General features: G+C 48.0%; 1 protein-coding gene across 1 annotated transcript in view; it reads right to left on the reverse strand.

Annotated features, from left to right (window-relative positions):
• Positions 1-12,258, reverse strand: part of ANKRD33B (ankyrin repeat domain 33B) — a 1,522,421-nt gene that overhangs the window by 873,012 nt on the left and 637,151 nt on the right. The gene's annotated exons all lie outside the window — the stretch shown is intronic.

Raw genomic sequence — 12,258 nt, forward strand, 5'->3', positions numbered from 1 at the left:
TTCCTTCTAGATTTCTGGCCACAGGAGAGAGTTTATCTTCCCTGCACTTCCAATACCGCATTGGAATCTCAACCCTGTCCGGAATTGTTGTGGACACCTGTCGTGCGTTATGGAATGTACTCCGTGAGGAGTTTATACCCGTACCCACCGTGGACATGTGGCGGGAAATATCCAAAACATTTTTGAACGTGTGTGATTTTCCAAACTGTTTAGGGGCGGTGGATGGGAAGCACATCCGCATTGTTAAACCTGCAAGAACCGGATCTGAGTTTTTTAATTATAAAAAATATTTTTCGATAGTGCTCATGGCAATAGCGGATGCGGAGTGTCGCTTCATCGCCGTGGACGTTGGAGCTTTTGGCCGTGGCAATGATTCCCAGACCTTCAAGAGCTCTGATATGGGCCGCCGTGTGTATGGCAACAATTTTAATTTCCCACCTCCACAGCCTCTCCCCAACACTCAAGGGTCACCGCTGCCATTTGTTATGGTTGGGGATGAGGCCTTCCAGATGTGTGAAAATCTCCTGAAGCCATATTCTAGTAGGGACTTGGACCATACTCGCAGAATATTCAACTACAGACTGACAAGGGCAAGAAGAACCGTAGAGTGCAGCTTTGGCATTCTGGTTGCAAAATGGCGCATTCTCGCAACAGCCATCAATCTAAAAGTGGAAACAGTGGACGAGGTGGTCAAAGCCTGTGTGGTTCTACACAATTATATAATGGCTTAGGAGCGACCCCACATTGAACTTGATGAACCAATTTCACACCCATTGCCCGATTTTCATCATCACCCGATGAGGTCAACTGCAGCCGTTGGTCTTATGCGTGACCAATTTGCGGCCTATTTTGTGTCCGATATTGGACGGGTTTCATGGCAGGACAATGTTGTTTAAATGTCCTGTTGTATGTTAATGTTTACCAAATATTAAATACTGATACCAATTTTTCAAATTAATAAACTTTTTTGTGTTCACCAGGTCTCCTGTCTTTTTCCTCTCTAAAGGTTGAACAAAGATGGGCAGTAGTAGTATATCATAATTTGTAATCCAAAACAAGGAGTGGGTGATAGTTGATGAGGTAATAATTTGATTTTTTTAATCATAATTGACCTCTGTTGCACTCCCTATTTTGGTTTACAAACAATGATATAAACACGCATACTTATAATGTAACCAGATTTAAATTTCTTTATTGGTAATCTTCTTGACGTCATTGCGTCACGACTGGCACGCTCTCTATTCCCGTCAAGTCAAGTGTAAAAATAATGAATTCATGATGAACATAAACATGATCATGAATTCAAAATTTCTTACACCTGCCAAGGTGAGGATAGATAGTTAGCGTGTGCCAACCATTGTCCCATCAGTTTGACAAACATTGTCACATAATGTGCTATATAGAATATGGTGAATATACAAGTCAGTAATCAACTAAACAGGTCAGGTGTCTATTTTGACATCTGACCGGTTCAGTTGAGTTCTGAACTTGATTTACACCATTTTCTCTTTGTACAGTGACACTACACCAGTTAAAAATTAAAAATAAGAGTATGGAAATAACTACTATTTTTTTGGCCAACTCATATCTGTATACTAAAGAAACACATATAGATGTTGTCTGGTATTTTATACTACTGGAGATATGTGTAGGCCAAAAGAATAAAAGTGTGTAAACGCAGTTTATTGGTGTGTATTTAGAGCGGTGAAAGACACAATAAACCAAACATAATTGTTGAAAATAAACTTTTTTTTATTGGGGAAAAACACAAATTTATTTTTTTTTACCGCGCCGGGTTGAACCACGCCGGCTTGGGGTTGAGTGCCGTAACTGGGGGGTATTTAGAACTGAAGCCTGGCTCACCGTGGAGGAGGCAGAGGTTGCAGGAGAATGGGCAACAAAACTTGAAGGGTCTGGAAGTTCGGGGATGGGGCTTAAAACATGAGGGGCTTGAGACAAACTGCACGGTTGAGACACATCGGAAGGTGATGGGGGAGGAATAAACAAAGTTTTCTGTTTCTTATGGGTTTTGCCAGTTTTCTGTGTTTTCCGGGTTGGGGGAAGTCTTTTGGGGCTAGGGTGTAAACTTTGGGTGGGAGACACGTCAGGACCCGGCTCCACAATTTCACAGTCAGTCTCCATTGTGGAGCGCTCGGCAATCTCTGAGTCCAATGGGGGGAAAGATAAAGTCCCGCCTGGGTCCTGGTGCCTCGTTGGGGGGGGGGAAACAAAAACCCTCCCAGGATCCTGGTGCCTCGTTGGGGGGGGGGGAAATTAACACCCTCCCAGGGTCCTGGGGCATCGTTGGGGTGGGGGAAACAAATCCCATACCAGCGTCCTGCTGCATTGCTGGTGGGGGGGAACATAAAGCCATGGATGGTTCTTGGTGCATCGGGGTGGGTCCTGCCCGGAAACGTATGGCTTGGTCATGCATCATGGGGTGCCCGGTGCGATACGCCATGGATGTGTCCTGCTGCATCGGGGGGTTTCCTGCCCGGAAAGCAACGCCTCGGTCCTGCTGCATCGGGGTTGGTCCGGTCCGATATGCCAGGCCTCGGTCCTCCTGCATCGGGGTGGGTCCGGTCAGATATGCCAGGCCTCTGTCCTGCTGCATCGGGGGTGGGCCGGTCCGATATTGCATGGATGGGTCCTGCTGCATCGGGGGTGGGCCGGTCCGATATTGCATGGATTGGTCCTGCTGCATCGGGAGGTTGCCGGGCCGATAAGCCACGCCAGGGTCCTGCGTCATAGAGGTGTCAGCGGAGGAGGTCCAAGCCGGAGCAGCGGTCGTCACGGTGGTGGCGGTGGGATGTCCAACAGCACTCGTCATCGTGTTGGCGCTGTACTGGAGAACACCTGTTGAGGGAATAGAGGTGGCCGTGCAGTGGTATGCAGCAGAGGTAGGAATGGTGTTTACTTCGGACAGTGACGGCACAGTTGGATATGCCGCCACATTACGACTCTGACTCTGCTGCATAGCCTGCCCCAAAGCAACATTGCAGGCCTGCATCACACTCAGCTGGAGATCAGGGCTAAGGTGTTCCGACATGCTCTGGTGGATTTTATTAAAAAAATGATGAGCTGGCTTCTGGAGGTCGGCTTTAACTTGATCAAGGCTTTTAGCGACATCCTGGATGCGGCACTGTAACAGGTTATGGGACACATCCATTTTGTCACTTAAAGCCTTGATAGCTTCGTGTAAAACCGAGCTCAAGTGCAAAAACTCGGGCATGAGGGACCTATCCGAAGCCCTCTGTCGCTGCCGGGATGAGCCCGCAAAAATGGGTGCAGCGAAAGAGGACTGCGAAAGGGGAAGACCTGATGGGCCAGCTCCCTGGTCTCCAGTGACTGTGGAAGACCCACCTGGTGCTGCGCTGCTGGATGGCTGGGACGGGTCCGTGGCTGTCGGCTGAAGGACCGCTCCAGAACCTGTGGCGACAGTCGTGCAGTGTGTGCTGTGAAAAAATAAAACAGAAAATTAATACCAAACGATAACAAGACGGTACATCCTATGGAATTAAAAATGACAGATTATGTCAATGCAATACAACCGGAGGCATGTGACAAATACTTACGTTCTCAAGAGAAGGACCGGTCTCAGGAAGGCCAGCACACGGTGGTACTTGTACAGCCGGTGCCTTGCTCCGGAACCACTAGCTGCACTCTTCTCTGCACGCAGGTCCTTGTTGAAGCGGTCCTTCATGGAACGCCAACGTGTTCTTACTTTGTCCACTGTGAAATAACAATAAAATATAATGGTCAGAATCAGGACTTTTGGCCATGCTCTCGTGACTGTGTGTGATGACAGAAACTACGAAAAGTTTCTGTCATCACACACAGTCAAGAGAGCATGGCCAAGGTCTGTTTCTTCACACTATCGTGCAATACTTACCAAATGCATTACGGACCCGTGGCGTTGAATTCTCCCAGCCATCCCACAACGCTTGGGCCACCTCACTCCACAAACGACGGATAACACTATTGACGGAGTGCTGTTGATCCCGGCTGTCCCACAACGGGACTCGCTCCTGTACCAGAGTGATTAGCAGGTCATTATCGATGTGGTCATCGTCCCGTTGTGAAACCTAAAATTTAATTAAAAAAAATTAAGTTTGCTCAACCACATTTAAAAAAAAAAAAAAAAAAAATGAGAAAGGGCAGAAATATGAAAGACAACTTAAATAAGGACAGTCTGCCTGGTATACATACCCGCTGCCGTCTTCCACCTGGACCTTGACTCCGCTGCTCCGTACCTCTCTGTCCCTCAGTTGAAGTGCTCTATAGAATAAAAAAAATATAATTGCCTCGTGTCGATGTGACAGTCAATACTTACCAAGCTGACGGAACAAAAAATTACCTCGCTCACGTGATCCACTTCTGATTGCCGTGGCTGGAATTCATCATCAGACGAAGAAACCGGAGAAGACATTCTGATGCGTGTTGAAAGAAAAACATTGAAAAAATTAGGACATGTAGATCCAAAAAATTGAAGAATAATGCATTGGCAAGGATATACTCACATTGCTCTGTGTCTTGTCCAACAATGCGTCCGGGCAGGGTGCTGTCTTCCTTGGAGTCTGATGAGAAGTGACCAGAAACTTCCCCCAGCCTTCCTTTTATAACCCTTCAGCTATGGGGGAGCCTTATCAGTGTCTAGACAACCTTATCTTAACTATGGTGCCAAAAAAAACGCATGCTTCAAAAAAACGCATGCGTAAAAAAAAACGCATGCAAACGCATGTCCAAAAAAACGCATGCGTCTCCATTGACTCCAATGCAATTTTTTCCAAAAAAAAAACGCATGTGAACGCATGCGTTTTTTTGGAAAAAAAAAACGCTTTGCAAAATACTACATGTTGCATTTTAGAAAGTGAACGCATGCAGTTAAAAAACGCATGCGTTCAAAAACGCGGACAAACGCGGACATCAAAAAACGCACGCGTTTTTAATGTTAAATATAGGGAAAAAAACGCATGCGTTTTTTTTTGTAAAAACGCATGCGTTCAAAAACGCTAGTGTGAAACCAGCCTAAGAAGGTGCAAACTATATACAAAGCAGTTCTGAATCATTCACCGTCCATGATCCGGCAGTCTTTGAAACAATGATGAACTTTGTGCAAAAGTAGAAAAGAAATAGAAAAACAATAGGGATCCCGGGTAAACAAAGGGATCCCTAGGAGTTAACCCTGGACGGGTTTAAGGTAGCAGCAAGAAACAGTGAACTATTTACATCTTCGGGTTTTCGAGGTTTATTGCTGCGACAGTGGGCTGCATGGCACCAGTCGGAAACGCACACTTCCTGACCGGGGAAGGTTTGTATCCGAATTCTCGTCTAATGCCGTATCACCGTGATGGGTTTGTCTCTTCAGTGTGGTCAAGTCATTAACAGGTTTGATATGGATGTCAATTTTTATAGCAGATCCTACAGGAGCACCGATACGCACGGTGGTAGTAATGCTAGCATCCGTTAGGTCAAATACCAGGGAACGTCTGTCATTAATCTCAGTCGCGGCAGTAGGGGGCGCCACAGCAGGCTCATATCGTTGGACATTCTTGGCATACCACCCCTGTTCACTCCGGTGGCGGGTGTAGGTCACATGGTCCCCCCTGCACAAGCTTCGACTAGGGGCCCCACCATGGGACTGAGTTTCCACATTATAGTTGGCAACAAAGATTTCGGTCGGCAGTCCCTGCTCCAGGATGAAACCTCAACCCCTCTTCGGGTGAAAGGCCAACACTGTCCCTCGTCTCACTGGATCCCCTTTGCCACGTTTAGTCTTAGATTTCGGTACTCTTTGAGTAGTCTGCTTCGTTTGTTCTCGGTCTTCCCATTGTGCAACTAAGCATTGTCTGTACTGCTCCCAGGTGAGCCCAACAACGTAAGAGCCCTCCTGTCTGGACCCGTCTGGCTGAATCCTGGGCGCGTCCCATTCAAAGATCACCCCTTCGGAACTCACGTCTAACGGTTCGCCCATATATATCGGGAGCGTTGGCAGTATCCCCTTCATGGCGTACAGGGAAGTCACCCCAATCTCGGTAACGGGAGACTGGTCACAGCTGGGATGGGGAGCGGTCACCGGAGCTGGATCGGTCAGCGGGGCAGGGTCGCTTTTGGTACCTGCGTCTGATGTGGTTCCACCGATGTCGATCGGCTCCACTGACGAGGACGCTGGAGTCTGCGGCGGCTCTGACTACGGCGCTGCCTGTGCAATCTTCTTGCACAGCTCCGACTTCCATTTCTTCGCCGTCACCGACCCCTCGCCTGGAGTCGAGTGGTTCGATGCCTCCTCCGGTAATTCTAGGAGATCCGAATCCCCCTGTGGCGGTAAGCCCTGGTCCAGCTCCACTGGGCTGCAGTGATCCTGGGTCACTTCATCGTCGTTCAGGCACTCGCAGGTCGCCGTATCCTCTCTTGGCCCTGCGGCAGTACACACATGAGGCTCCTCCATTTTCTGGGGTTTGAGCTCCTCCATTCCTGAGCTCGTCATCCTGCAGCCGTAGTCGGAGTGGGCGGATGTTGCTGTTCGCGCCGTTTTCTCGATCTCCTCCCATGACACGTCCTCTTTCTTCTCCTGCACTCCTCGTGGTGCGACAATGGCGGCGGTTTTGGCAGGAATTATGCGTCAATAGCAATACACAGTCTTTGCAATAAATCACAGTCCAACACGTTTCAATCACAGTTCCAAGGCACACATGACCCAATTCTTCAGGCTTAAGTACGATCCTGTTCGTGACGCCAGGTTGGATCGCCCCCAGACACAGGGCCACGGGTTCTCGGTACCGGGCCTCTCTGGTTCGGTTCTGAGGCTGTCACGGTGGCTAGACCCGGTCCGCGACCCTGCTAAGGGGCGTCCAATAAAGGTGGTGCAGTCTGTCAGGGGTTCGTGACGCCACCTGTGGTGTTCGGTCAGGGTGACCGACGCTGCTGTGGGGTCCGCTGGGGTGATGGAATTGCAGCTGGATGGTATACCTTCCCACAGGTGAAGTATGTCCCCAGGGCTTCCCAGTAAGGTGGATGGTGATGGTGTGAGGTGCAGGCAATAACAAGGACACAAGGTTGCAGTCTCTTTACCTCTTTACTGAAGACTTCAAGATCCTCAATCCAGAGCACGTTTAACAGGGCTATCAGAGACAGGCTGGTCTGATGGGCACTTCCAGAGTTTCCCTCGCAGATGGAAATCATTGCCCACCACTAGCGCCTGTGTGTTGTAGTTCTACCCTGCTGAGCATTCGGAATAGTCCTCACAACTGCTGTTCTCGTTTCGTTCGTTCTCTACAGCTCTCTCTCTCTCGTTAGTTCCAGATGTTGCTAGTTTCTTGTCCCCCAGTATGTTTTGGCTAGGATGCACCCGTATGACGGGAAGGCTTGGAGGTCTTCTGGGACCCTAGAGACAGCCCTCTCCCAATGTTGCCTCCTATGTCTTCTTAGGAAATTTAAGGTAGACAGCCAACCTATAATTAACTGTCCTGCGGAGTTTGAAGTAAGGCCTGAAGTCAGTTACTCCCGCGGTGTTCCGGCCACCGGCTACATGCCTCAGTAGGATGTTGCCTCGGTCTCACGGCACGACTCCTACTGGTACTCCTTTTTGCTAGATCTCGTTTACACTGTTCCACAATATCCTTCCTTTCTTGTCTCTTTCTTAGGATACTGCCGCAAGGAGGTGCAGGCGTGGTTCCGTAACATTCTGTTCTGTTCTCTAGGCACCTGCCAGGTTCCCATGCCTGACAGGGACCCCCTGTGTCTTCTCCCTGCAGCACCCCCTGCCACGGGATGTTGCCTGAATCCAACCCAGTCAGCTTCTGCCTAACTTCCTATCCAACCCCTAGTTTTACCAGTGTGAGGAGGGGCCCAATAAATAAAGCCTTTTGCTCCCTCTAGTGGCCGGAGTGTGAAGTGTAATGTGTGCTGGTGATACCTGGTCAAGAGAATTCCTTCAGTGCCATCAGACGTACCATCACTCCCCTTAGTGGCAAAGTGTCATACTGCAACGACCAGATCTCTGGGGCGCTGCAAAACCAAGCATACGTAGGTGCAAAAAATGTTTAGCCAGGTAAACTTGTTTATATAGGTATTGACAGGTATCAAAGACAAATTGTAAGCAGGTGGGAGGGGATAAGGCAAAAAAAATTGGATATCATGCATAAACAAAAGTATTTAAAACAGGAATGATCTCACCAATTGCCGTAGACGAAGTAGGTGAAGCCCACAGTTCGCTGGAGTGGAGAAATCCATGTATCAGCGATGTCGGGAGACAATGCCCTGTCAATTCCTAAGGGGCTATCCGTAAACCCACAATCCCAGGCTCCCGCCCTTACAAGGCCAGTCCACAGCTACCCCTGGACAATATCATGCCCTGCACTCTCCCTATTGGAATGTCCCGACGCGTTTCTTCGCAGGCCGATTCATCAGGGGACTTGCCTGCCTGGGAGATAAAGTGCACGAGTGCTTAGAAAGAAGGACATAAGGACCTGCCACCCTCCATGTAACACTGAGGAGAGTGGAGCAAATAACTAGGTCCACTTAAATAGTATACTGTCGGGCATAATTAGCCTATCACATACTAAACAAGGATCATGTGATCGGTAAAAGTGAGTGAATGCTGTGTGCAGCGATATTGGTGGCTAAACCAATCGGCGGAAAAGAGACAGGAGTCAAACAAAAACCGCGAGTTACTGCAATCAAAAATACCTGTAAGATCATATTGAGGAATGCCATAGATCCGATGAGGGAACACGAGGACAGCACTTCCGGTGATGGCGGAAGTCAGTGTTACTAGGAAACCAGGATGCAAGAGCGCGCCGAGACCTAGAAGCCTCCTGTTATGATGGAAGTGATGGTTACTATGACGCTGCGGCGTTACTATAGCAGCGAAGTGCCCCCTACTCAAAAGGATCGCCGAATAGGCGTGATGAATATAGCGAAAATAGCTGATGTAACCTATCCGGGCACTAGCCCCGCACCAAGACAAAGATGACCGTAGAGGCCAGAAAACACTAAGGCGCTAAGAGAACGCGGGAGCGTCACCACTACACAATGGCGCTAACGCATTACGTTAGGATCTGTGTCCCATGTAGGATACTGAGACGCTAAAACGTCACCACTGTGCCATGTGTACCAAAGCACAGAGGCGCCAAAACTGCATCAGAACTCCATTTCACACAGATCACTAAGACGCTGAAACGCCACCACTGCACGATATTGAGTATACAAAAATATTCCAATAAGCAACATTGGTGGTGCAAAGAATTAGTAAACATATAGATGAAAAGTAGAAGTCACTCAATATGCACCCACCATGCATGGACAATATGGATAACTGCCAATATACTAGAACAGCTCAAGGAAAACACAGTCACTGAATCCAATAAAAAATAAAAAATATATCTTTATTAATACATAGTCTAAAAGTACATACAGCAAACCAGACAATTAGTACAGGTAAAACCAGCAGATGACAATAGCCATGCCACAAGCAGCATGTAGAGCAGTCACCCAAGGTACGGTGACCCCTGCAGAGGAACAAAACCCATCAATCAGCACAGCACAGCACCCATCGCCTCATAATGATTTTCACCACTAATACAATTATCAGTAGTGCCACATAAAAGAGGGGATTCTTTAGCTAGTAGCAATAATAGTCCATAAGACAGTGTAGCGAGGCATACAAACACAATGGGCCACCATGCATATTACCTGCCGTGATGAGTCCGGACCAACGCAGAGGACACCCGGACCCGGCTACACTGTCTTATGGACTATTGTTGCTACTAGCTAAAGAATCCCCTCTTTTATGTGGCACTACTGATAATTGTATTAGTGGTGAAAATCATTATGAGGCGATGGGTGCTGTGCTGTGCTGATTGATGGGTTTTGTTCCTCTGCAGGGGTCACCGTACCTTGGGTGACTGCTCTACATGCTGCTTGTGGCATGGCTATTGTCATCTGCTGGTTTTACCTGTACTAATTGTCTGGTTTGCTGTATGTACTTTTAGACTATGTATTAATAAAGATATATTTTTTATTGGATTCAGTGACTGTGTTTTCCTTGAGCTGTTCTACGATATTGAGTAGGACGCTAAAGCGCCGTGACCAAGTCATAAACTCTGTCTAATAGACTAGAGCGTCACCAATGTACACTGGTTACTAGGGTTGAGCGACTTTTACTTTTTCAGGATCGAGTCGGGTTTCGCGAAACCCGACTTTGTCAAAAGTCGGGTCGGGTGAAATCGGCCGATCATTGCGAAAAGTCGGGGGGCCGACTGAAACACGAAACCCAATGCAAGTCACTGGGGAATAAAAGTCGGCAGAGAGTGGAGGACAGAAAAACACCTAGAAAAACATTTTAATGTCAAAATCATCAATTTTTGTTACTTAAGCTTGTCAATCTTATTTAGCCTTATAATAATAGTTAGGTATTGAAAATTGGGGGTCATTTGGTTAAAGTTGTGGGGGGGGGAGGGCTGGCTCAATTTTTTCTTGGGCCCAGGAAATGTGGAATACGTCACGGCGGTGGAGCAGGGAGAGGTAAGTATTTCAACTTTGCAAGTGCTGTGATCCAGAGCAAGCAGGGGGGCCCACTCGTTCACATTGGCACTGACACAGGGCCCCTCAAAGTACGGCGTTGTGTTTGATGGCGGGGGCGCCTCCCACCGGCAGTGACACTTTTGCGTACTATGACGGGCCCTGTGACAGTGACGTCGCCAACGAGTATGCCCCCCCCACCTGATGAAGGAACCTGCACTTTCATATGCACCTTCCTCTTTGTCCCCGTGTAAGGTGGTATAGTATGCGGGAAGGGGGACCTGACTTTCAGCAGGGTCAGATTCTGGCTGTGTAGAGTGCAAGGGGAATGTAGTGGTCTGGGTCAATGTACCAGCAGACCCATCAAGCAGTGGCTGGGTAATAGGCAGGATGAGGAGGAAACACAGAGATAGGCCCAAAATAAAAAAGGAGGCTAAAAGCAGAAAAAAAATTGGTAACAGGAGTAAACAGGCAGCATTGCTTTGTTCAGTGGAGGACAACAACAAGCAGCAGCAGACACTGTTAGTAGGGCCCAACTAAACTAGTAGGCCAAATGAAGTTTCATATTGTTGATAGAGGCCGAAAGCCTGTAGATTGAAACTCAGCTTTGTTTCTTTGAGGAAACCAAGAGGCAGCAGCCGACGTCACTAGGCCCAAACCAAGAACCAGGCCAAATGCAGTTTCATATTGTTGATAGAGGCCGAAAGCCTGTAGATTCAAACTCAGCTTTGTTTCTTTGAGGAAACCAAGAGGCAGCAGCAGACGTCACTAGGCCCAAACCAAGAACCAGGCCAAATGCAGTTTCATATTGTTGATAGAGGCCGAAAGCCTGTACATTCAAACTAAGCTTTGTTTCTTTGAGGAAACCAAGAGGCAGCAGCAGACGTCACTAGGCCCAAACCAAGAACCAGGCCAAATGCAGTTTCATATTGTTGATAGAGGCCGAAAGCCTGTAGATTCAAACTCAGCTTTATTTCTTTGAGGAAACCAAGAGGCAGCAGCAGACATCACTTGGCCCAAACCAAGAACCAGGCCAAATGCAGTTTCATATTGTTGATAGAGGCCGAAAGCCTGTAGATTCAAACTCAGCTTTGTTTCTTTGAGGAAACCAAGAGGCAGCAGCAGACGTCACTAGGCCCAAACCAAGAACCAGGCCAAATGCAGTTTCATATTGTTGATAGAGGCCGAAAGCCTGTAGATTCAAACTCAGCTTTGTTTAGTAGAGGTAGAGTGGGCGCACCCACCTGTCCAGGCAAACGGCACTTGCACGGGTGCTTGCGCCAAGTGGTGACCACGGTCCTGTGGGGGGAGTCAGCCTATGGTGGACATTCAGCAGGTGCAAATGGAGGAATTGGCAAAGTCAGTAAGAGGAGGGAAAAAGCGAGTCATTTATCACCCAAGCTACGTGTCAGCAGGGGAAGGTGGGGCAAAAGAATTGGCAATCCATAATTGGTTCATTTTAATGAAGGTTAGATCATCTACATTTTGGGTAGCCAGACGTGTCCTTTTTTCGGTCAGTATTGAACCAGCAGCACTGAAGACTCTTTCTGAAAGCACACTGGCAGCAGGGCAAGCGAGCTCCTGTAATGTATATTCTGCCAATTCGGGCCAGGTGTCTAGTTTAGATGCCCAGTAATCAAAGGGGAATGACCTGTGAGGGAGAACATCGATAAGGGATGAAAAATAGTTTGTAACCATACTGAACAAATGCTGTCTCCTGTCACTTTGAATAGATGC

Source organism: Ranitomeya imitator, chromosome 6, assembly GCF_032444005.1.
Source record: "Ranitomeya imitator isolate aRanImi1 chromosome 6, aRanImi1.pri, whole genome shotgun sequence".
NCBI classification, from domain to species: Eukaryota; Metazoa; Chordata; class Amphibia; order Anura; family Dendrobatidae; genus Ranitomeya; species Ranitomeya imitator.